Raw genomic sequence first — 9,143 nt, forward strand, 5'->3', positions numbered from 1 at the left:
TATTATAAGCATCAATTTTCATTAAAGCTCTGAGCTTCGCTAGCTTGGAGAGTAAATTGAAAAAGTTTCTCATCTCTGTGAAATACCGTTATTACACCTCAAAATAGATTTAACAATGCCACATTAATATGTTCGAAAAAGCTAAAACCTCTCTGACACACATAGGTAGGCAGTGCAGGCTTCCCTAGTGACAATGAAAAACACAAGTGTCTAATAAACAGACAGTGCTCTGTGTTTCCCAAGTCTAGAATCAAACATAGGTACCTAAAAAACAGAGAGTTATAGCTCTGTGTTTCTCTTGCCCTATATCAAAAACATCGTCTACAAATTATTAGGCTGATTTTATAATTAAGAGGCTTTCCCCCTTGAACAGTATGGGTATTAATCTTCCTGAGGTGTAGGCAGGGGAGAACACTTGTGGTATTAGTAATGGGAGTTTGATCTTGTCCAGTAATGGCAGATGCAATAATCTGGTTGTTGATCTGCAGTTTTTGGCAAGCTAAGTGGTTTCAGTTTGATAGACACCTCAGTGATCCTGTTTAGAAGCCCAGTTTGTATATGTAATCTTATATAGTGTTTTTTCATTTTAAATTACCCATCCATCTATTGCAGGCTCTAGGCCCATCATTTACCAGCCAACTTTAGGAGGCTTTCCCCCTTGAACAGTACCGGTATTAATCTTCCTGAGGTGTAGGCAGGGGAAGACAGCTGTGGTATAGTAATGGGAGTTTGATCCTGTCCAGTCATGGCAGATGCAATAATCTGGTTGTTGATCTGTAGTTTTTGGCAAGCTAAGTGATTTCAGTGTGATAGACACCTCAGTTATCCTGTTTAGAAGCTCAGTTTGTATATTTAATCTTATATAGTGTTTTTTCATTGTAAAATTACCCATTCATCTATTGCAGGCTCTAGGTCCATCATTTCCCCGCTAAGCTTTAGGAGGCTTTCCCCTTGAATAGTATGGGTATTAATCTTCCTGAGGTGTAGGCAGGGGAGGACAGCTTTGGTATTAGTATTGTGAGTTATTCCTGTCCAGTAATGGCAGATGCAATAATCTGGTTCTTGATCTGCAGTAATTGGCAAGCTAAGTGGTTTCAGTGTGATAGACACCTCAGTTATCCTGTTTAGAAGCCCAGGTTGTACATGTAATCTTATATAGTGTTTTTCATTGTCACGTTTTTTGATCTTCATCTCAGATAATGAAGGCATCCCTATCTCCTGATTCATAAAAATGTGCAAAATTGTATGCACAGAATTCCAAATTTTGAGGGATCCATACTCGGTTTCCCTTACGGTGCTAATTTACTCATTTGTTGTTGCAGGTTGACTGTTGGTCAGGAGACTGCAGCTTTTCTGGCTTCATGCGAAATACCGTTGAATGCTTGGGAAGAGTCAGGTCGTGCAAACTGATTACAAATTTTACCACATACTTCCATTGAGAGAAAAACTTCCACAAAACTGAAATACATCCTAATATAATCAACTTAAACATAAACAGTTTACAATAATGACTATTGATTTCTCCGTATAGTTATCTTCATTCATCCATTGCTCATGTAGCCATGATTTCTCCATATACTTATCTTCATTGATCCATTGCTCATCTAGTCATGCTAACTACTTATACATTTCACCACATACATATACATTTCACCACATACATACTTCCATTGGAGTCTTGCAAGGAATATTCCCAGCAAGCTAGCTTTTAGTGGTCACATAACAACAACCCGGCATACTAAAAAAACTTTGAATCGCCTTTTTTTTTTTAAACTGTACACTCTTGACATATTGCCAGTGTATCAGTCATCTCCAGTATACTCCACAATATGGTGATTTGTGTCTACTTGATTCCCTGAAAAAACACATATATCATTCATAAGCACCAGTTTCGAGTCTGGCACCTTAACAAGCCCTTTAATTCTTTGGTGGCATTCATTGCCAAATAAAATCTTTTGAACAACCTAAAAATATGGAAATCCATGAATATATGTTGGATATAAATTCCATAATAATTGGGATGACAATTGTGTGACACTGTCGAAGTCACAAAGAGTAATTTCTTGTCCATCTGTTGCAATATCAGACCAGCTGCAACTTCAAGCTTTGCCAAAATGTCCGCAACCTAGGCTAGTCAATCAATGATGCACCGACCACTTTGGCCATGAATGCATATCTGTCTGCTGCTTCGTCAATCTGCAGTTGGAAAAGTGTTATATTTAGTATGAAACGGACATTTCTGCAACCTACAACACACATGAACAGAGTAAATCGAGTTCTAATCCTTGCCTGGAACACAATGTCATTCACAGGTGTGGAATAGTAAATACGCTTTGAAAATCAGAACTTTACAAACAATTAGACACAGCTAGCTGTCTACAGATTTTATTTCTTACAAGCAAATCACTGAAATCACTGAAAAATTGCATATAGAAAAAGCATATTACGAAAAAATAATAACTCACCAGCTTTTGGGTTGGCCTTCCTGCACCATGGCCAGATTTGGTATCAATTCGGCCAATAATGGGGTTGGTCTGTGGACTATTCTCCACGCTCTTACATAGAACATATTGCATCGTCTATATACACAGGAAGTTCAAAATCGATATAAACAAATTAGCTATGGATTTAAAATAAATTACAATAAAACACGAATCACACATATGTTATGTCTGTTTGTGAAAATAGGGACGGAAAAGAGCCACCAATGGTTTGTGCATCAATAGTTGCCTATAAGCTTCAACATTCAAATATCAAATATTAGTTGACATTTCATGCAGGGCCAGAGCCATATCAAGTACTCACTGCTAGCAGCTTCAAAGAGTGGAGTGGCACAACACGGTCGTCATGATCTGCTGTCAATAACATTATAGCAGGATACTGTAAATTCTGTCCCGGTTTGTCCCATGGTGTCTTTACATTATGCAATGGTGAGTATCTGCAGCAATGAAGAATGTGTTATACGAACAGTTGATGATGCCTTTTTCAAAAAGCAAGAAGTTCAAGCAAATAGCCCTAAGGGTTAGCTCAAGTGGTCTAGAGCCAGACATGAAGTTCTTAGATTGTTGCTGAGCACAAGTTCGACTCTCCTTGATTCCCTTGGGGCGAGACCCCATATTCAGGGCCGACGGTTTACCCAGTTACCATCCATGAAATGTGGGAAAGTACTCCAGGATTTCCGGTGAAGCTTTCATTCCAAGTAAATAAAAAATAAAAACAAAACAAAACAAAAAAAAACTAATAGAGCACTTTTTGATAGGGTGAATAGAAAAAGGAAAAACATTTTATCTTCATTTCAGATCACTAACAGTTTGAATATTATTTAAATTTTAGACACTGCTACTTATTAGTTAGAGAGACTAATTAGAGAGACAGGCTCCATTTGTCCTCTTACTTAATCAGCCAATGAAATTCGTCTTCCTTATCTGAAGAGCCATAATCAGTAGTCCACGCACGGCCTGCAGATTTCAGCACAAGTTCCATCATCAGTTGCCCTGCAGATGCCTACGTCTAGAGATTACCCTAACCAGAGGGGGAGAAGTAGTTGAATATTATTATGACAGTAAAACTTACCAACAGTAAATTTATGAAAACGCAACATGTCCATAACACCCACATGAGCCAGTGTGCAACCAAATAGGTCAGGTCTCTGTTTAAACGCAGAATTAACAATCAAAACCTCTTATTTCACCGAAAAACGATCTGCTAAATGCTCCCTACATTTCTTTTTGAATAAGTTTTAGAAAAACCGATACAGAGAACAACATTTTCTTTGGGATAAACAACTTTTTCGATCGGATTCTACATTGAAACGAAAGGAGGAAGGATTGAAGCAAGCAACTGGTTTATACAGGACCTTTATTTAACCACACATCTTATCATCAAATACATGGAAATACCTGATTTGTGCAAGCTGCAACAAGAAGTCCACCATTACTGCCTCCTTCAATACATAACTTTTTAGGTTGTGTATATCCCTCTGACACAAGGAACTCGGCGGCAGATATGAAATCATCAAAGCAATTTTGTTTTTTGGCAAGAGAGCCTGCTTTATGCCATTCTTCTCCATATTCACCACCACCACGAATATTTGCAATTGCAAAAACTGCCCCTAGATGTCTTGAAATGACAATACGACCAACACTGAAGTTTGGAGTGATGCTAATGTTAAAGCCCCCATAACCATATAATAGAGCTGGATGAGAACCATCAAGAGCAATGTCTTTCTTGGATACAATGAACATTGGTATCTGAGTTCCATCCTTGCTGGTTATGAAAACCTGACAACAATCGAGACGGATCAGTAACAATATTATATTAGAAAACAGTCACATCAGTAGTCAATCCAGATGGACTGCATGATATTGCACATTAGTATTAAGTATTCCAATTGAGGAGAATAGAAACATCCAAGTGAGGAGAATACAAACATCCAAGTGAGGAGAATAGAAACATCTATCTTGTAGCAAGAAATTAAATGATTCTAATGTGAAAGACTGAAACCTATTGCTTTTACAATCAGATTACTTGTTTAAAACATTCAATAGAGAAGATTTTCTCCCTAAAGATAGCCAAGCAAAAATTTGTAGAAGCAAAAAATAGTAAAAATAACCGTTACCTGTTTAGCCTCAAACTCTGTCAGATCAAAGCCTGGAACAACAGTCTCTCTGAAAACAACTAACTCTGGTTTTTCCACATAGGTTGCATCGATAGATAATGCCAGGGGTAAGAAAGCTTGTAAAACCAATAAATATCTCCTTGTCTTTACGCCTTCCTGATATTCCAGAAACTGACCCAATATCTATTGGCATATTATGAAGCAAATTTCCAGATTGCAAGTCTCGTATTTGCAAAACATACTTGACATCGCTTAAATAGCTTAATAGAAGTCGATTTCCATTGACACAGCAAGCTGATTCAAGCACGTGCTTCTCAGATTCTCCAATAACGTCACTGCAAGCTTCCGGCTGCAAAAGGTCTACACGAACCAATTTATACCTAGGAGCATTTTTATAGTGTTTTTCATTGTACATGTAATCTTATATAGTGTTTTTCATGGTCACGTTTTTTGATCTTCATCTCAGATAATGAAGGCATCCCTATCTCCTGATTCATAAAAATGTGCAAAATTGTATGCACAGAATTCCAAATTTTGAGGGATCCATACTCGGTTTCCCTTACGGAACGAATTTACTCATCTGTTGTTGCAGGTTGACTGTTGGTCAGGAGACTGCAGCTTTTCTGGCTTCATGCGAAATACCGTTGAATGCTTGGGAAGAGTCAGGTCGTGCAAACTGATTACAAATTTTACCACATACTTCCATTGAGAGAAAAACTTCCACAAAACTGAAATACATCCTAATATAATCAACTTAAACATAAACAGTTTACAATAATGACTATTGATTTCTCCGTATAGTTATCTTCATTCATCCATTGCTCATGTAGCCATGATTTCTCCATATACTTATCTTCATTGATCCATTGCTCATCTAGTCATGCTAACTACTTATACATTTCACCACATACATATACATTTCACCACATACATACTTCCATTGGAGTCTTGCAAGGAATATTCCCAGCAAGCTAGCTTTTAGTGGTCACATAACAACAACCGGGCATATTAAAAAAACTTTGAATCGCCTTTTTTTTTTAAACTGTACACTCTTGACATATTGCCAGTGTATCAGTCATCTCCAGTATACTCCACAATATGGTGATTTGTGTCTACTTGATTCCCTGAAAAAACACATATATCATTCATAAGCACCAGTTTCGAGTCTGGCACCTTAACAAGCCCTTTAATTCTTTGGTGGCATTCATTGCCAAATAAAATCTTTTGAACAACCTAAAAATATGGAAATCCATGAATATATATTGGATATAAATTCCATAATAATTGGGATGACAATTGTGTGACACTGTCGAAGTCACAAAGAGTAATTTCTTGTCCATCTGTTGCAATATCAGACCAGCTGCAACTTCAAGCTTTGCCAAAATGTCCGCAACCTAGGCTAGTCAATCCATGATGCACCGACCACTTTGGCCATGAATGCATATCTGTCTGCTGCTTCGTCAATCTGCAGTTGGAAAAGTGTTATATTTAGTATGAAACGGACATTTCTGCAACCTACAACACACATGAACAGAGTAAATCGAGTTCTAATCCTTGCCTGGAACACAATGTCATTCACAGGTGTGGAATAGTAAATACGCTTTGAAAATCAGAACTTTACAAACAATTAGACACAGCTAGCTATCTACAGATTTTATTTCTTACAAGCAAATCACTGAAATCACTGAAAAATTGCATATAGAAAAAGCATATTACGAAAAAATAATAACTCACCAGCTTTTGGGTTGGCCTTCCTGCACCATGGCCAGATTTGGTATCAATTCGGCCAATAATGGGGTTGGTCTGTGGACTATTCTCCATGCTCTTACATAGAACATATTGCATCGTCTATATACACAAGAAGTTCAAAATCGATATAAACAAATTAGCTATGGATTTAAAATAAATTACAATAAAACACGAATCACACATATGTTATGTCTGTTTGTGAAAATAGGGACGGAAAAGAGCCACCAATGGTTTGTGCATCAATAGTTGCCTATAAGCTTCAACATTCAAATATCAAATATTAGTTGACATTTCATGCAGGGCCAGAGCCATATCAAGTACTCACTGCTAGCAGCTTCAAAGAGTGGAGTGGCACAACACGGTCGTCATGATCTGCTGTCAATAACATTATAGCAGGATACTGTAAATTCTGTCCCGGTTTGTCCCATGGTGTCTTTACATTATGCAATGGTGAGTATCTGCAGCAATGAAGAATGTGTTATACGAACAGTTGATGATGCCTTTTTCAAAAAGCAAGAAGTTCAAGCAAATAGCCCTAAGGGTTAGCTCAAGTGGTCTAGAGCCAGACATGAAGTTCTTAGATTGTTGCTGATCACAAGTTCGACTCTCCTTGATTCCCTTGAGGCGAGACCCCATATTCAGGGGACGGTTTACCCAGTTACCATCCATGAAATGTGGGAAAGTACTCCAGGATTTCAGCACAAGTTCCATCATCAGTTGCCCTGCAGATGCCTACGTCTAGAGATTACCCTAACCAGAGGGGGAGAAGTAGTTGAATATTATTATGACAGTAAAACTTACCAACAGTAAATTTATGAAAACACAACATGTCCATAACACCCACATGAGCCAGTGTGCAACCAAATAGGTCAGGTCTCTGTTTAAACGCAGAATTAACAATCAAAACCTCTTATTTCACCGAAAACGATCTGCTAAATGCTCCCTACATTTCTTTTTGAATAAGTTTTAGAAAAACCGATACAGAGAACAACATTTTCTTTGGGATAAACAACTTTTTCGATCGGATTCTACATTGAAACGAAAGGAGGAAGGATTGAAGCAAGCAACTGGTTTATACAGGACCTTTATTTAACCACACATCTTATCATCAAATACATGGAAATACCTGATTTGTGCAAGCTGCAACAAGAAGTCCACCATTACTGCCTCCTTCAATACATAACTTTTTAGGTTGTGTATATCCCTCTGACACAAGGAACTCGGCGGCAGATATGAAATCATCAAAGCAATTTTGTTTTTTTGGCAAGAGAGCCTGCTTTATGCCATTCTTCTCCATATTCACCACCACCACGAATATTTGCAATTGCAAAAACTGCCCCTAGATGTCTTGAAATGACAATACGACCAACACTGAAGTTTGGAGTGATGCTAATGTTAAAGCCCCCATAACCATATAATAGAGCTGGATGAGAACCATCGAGAGCAATGTCCTTCTTGGATACAATGAACATTGGTATCTGAGTTCCATCCTTGCTGGTTATGAAAACCTGACAACAACCGAGACGGATTAGTAACAATATTATATTAGAAAACAGTCACATCAGTAGTCAATCCAGATGGACTGCATGATATTGCCCATTAGTATTAAGTATTCCAATTGAGGAGAATAGAAACATCCAAGTGAGGAGAATAGAAACATCTATCTTGTAGCAAGAAATTAAATGATTTCTAATGTGAAACACTGAAACCTATTGCTTTTACAATCAGATTACTTGTTTAAAACATTCAATAGAGAAGATTTTCTCCCTAAAGATAGCCAAGCAAAAATTTGTAGAAGCAAAAAATAGTAAAAATAACCGTTACCTGTTTAGCCTCAAACTCTGTCCGATCAAAGCCTGGAACAACAGTCTCTCTGAAAACAACTAACTCTGGTTTTTCCACATAGGTTGCATCGATAGATAATGCCAGGGGTAAGAAAGCTTGTAAAACCAATAAATATCTCCTTGTCTTTACGCCTTCCTGATATTCCAGAAACTGGCCCAATATCTATTGGCATATTATGAAGCAAATTTCCAGATTGCAAGTCTCGTATTTGCAAAACATACTTGACATCGCTTAAATAGCTTAATAGAAGTTGATTTCCATTGACACAGCAAGCTGATTCAAGCACGTCCTTCTCAGATTCTCCAATAACGTCACTGCAAGCTTCCGGCTGCAAAAGGTCTACACGAACCAATTTATACCTAGGAGCATTTTTATTGGTTCGAAAAGTGAACAAAGTGCCATTATTTGCAACAAGATCATACTGTGCTTCAGCTCCCTGATGTTCAGATCGAAGGGGATCGAGGCGCCTCAGATTGCTGTCCTCTCTCATCCATCTACAGACGCTTGGCCTCTCTTCGCTGACTCTTGGTTTCTAAAAAGGCCGATGATCTAATGGTTGGAGTTTATTCCATCGTCTAACAATCGATCTAAAGGCCCATAACGAGACACCGCAGCACGGAGGGGAGTTCCTCTCAGAGGGAACGCCTTACGGCGTAAATATTGTTAAGTATATTATTAATGAACATTCAAAAGAAAAAATAAATCATATTGAATAGTATTTTTTCCTTCACCTCGTTCATCCTTCTGCAATTTTTCCATCAGGATTTTACGCTCTTCTACACTTAGATCAGATAACCAATACATATTAGTTAAACTTGCATATAGTTCAAACATATTAATTTTGCAAAGAATTTACAAAGAACTTGTCTTTTCTGCTTTTTTGGATGTGTTATCATTGTGTTGATCAATGTTTTTGCTACTTGACCACTTC

General features: G+C 37.7%; 2 pseudogenes across 2 annotated transcripts; both read right to left on the bottom strand.

Moving 5' to 3' along the window:
* Positions 1 to 1,148: 1,148 nt before the first annotated feature.
* On the bottom strand, positions 1,149 to 5,166 carry LOC149236729 (uncharacterized; annotated as a pseudogene). The gene is made up of 7 exons (XR_016246243.1): positions 4,619 to 5,166; positions 3,900 to 4,280; positions 3,574 to 3,649; positions 3,395 to 3,458; positions 2,806 to 2,938; positions 2,466 to 2,579; positions 1,149 to 2,196 (listed from the first exon to the last, which is right to left on the bottom strand). The product of XR_016246243.1 is annotated as an uncharacterized LOC149236729 (transcript).
* Positions 5,167 to 5,944: 778 nt separating this feature from the next.
* On the bottom strand, positions 5,945 to 8,863 carry LOC149236730 (uncharacterized; annotated as a pseudogene). Its single transcript, XR_016246242.1, has 7 exons — positions 8,192 to 8,863; positions 7,494 to 7,875; positions 7,169 to 7,244; positions 6,936 to 7,089; positions 6,693 to 6,825; positions 6,353 to 6,466; positions 5,945 to 6,083 (listed from the first exon to the last, which is right to left on the bottom strand). The product of XR_016246242.1 is annotated as an uncharacterized LOC149236730 (transcript).
* Positions 8,864 to 9,143: the final 280 nt, after the last annotated feature.

Source organism: Pinus tabuliformis, chromosome 8, assembly GCF_031772625.1.
Source record: "Pinus tabuliformis cultivar Carrire ecotype Pingquan chromosome 8, CPIR1, whole genome shotgun sequence".
In the NCBI taxonomy this organism is placed as follows: domain Eukaryota; kingdom Viridiplantae; phylum Streptophyta; class Pinopsida; order Pinales; family Pinaceae; genus Pinus; species Pinus tabuliformis.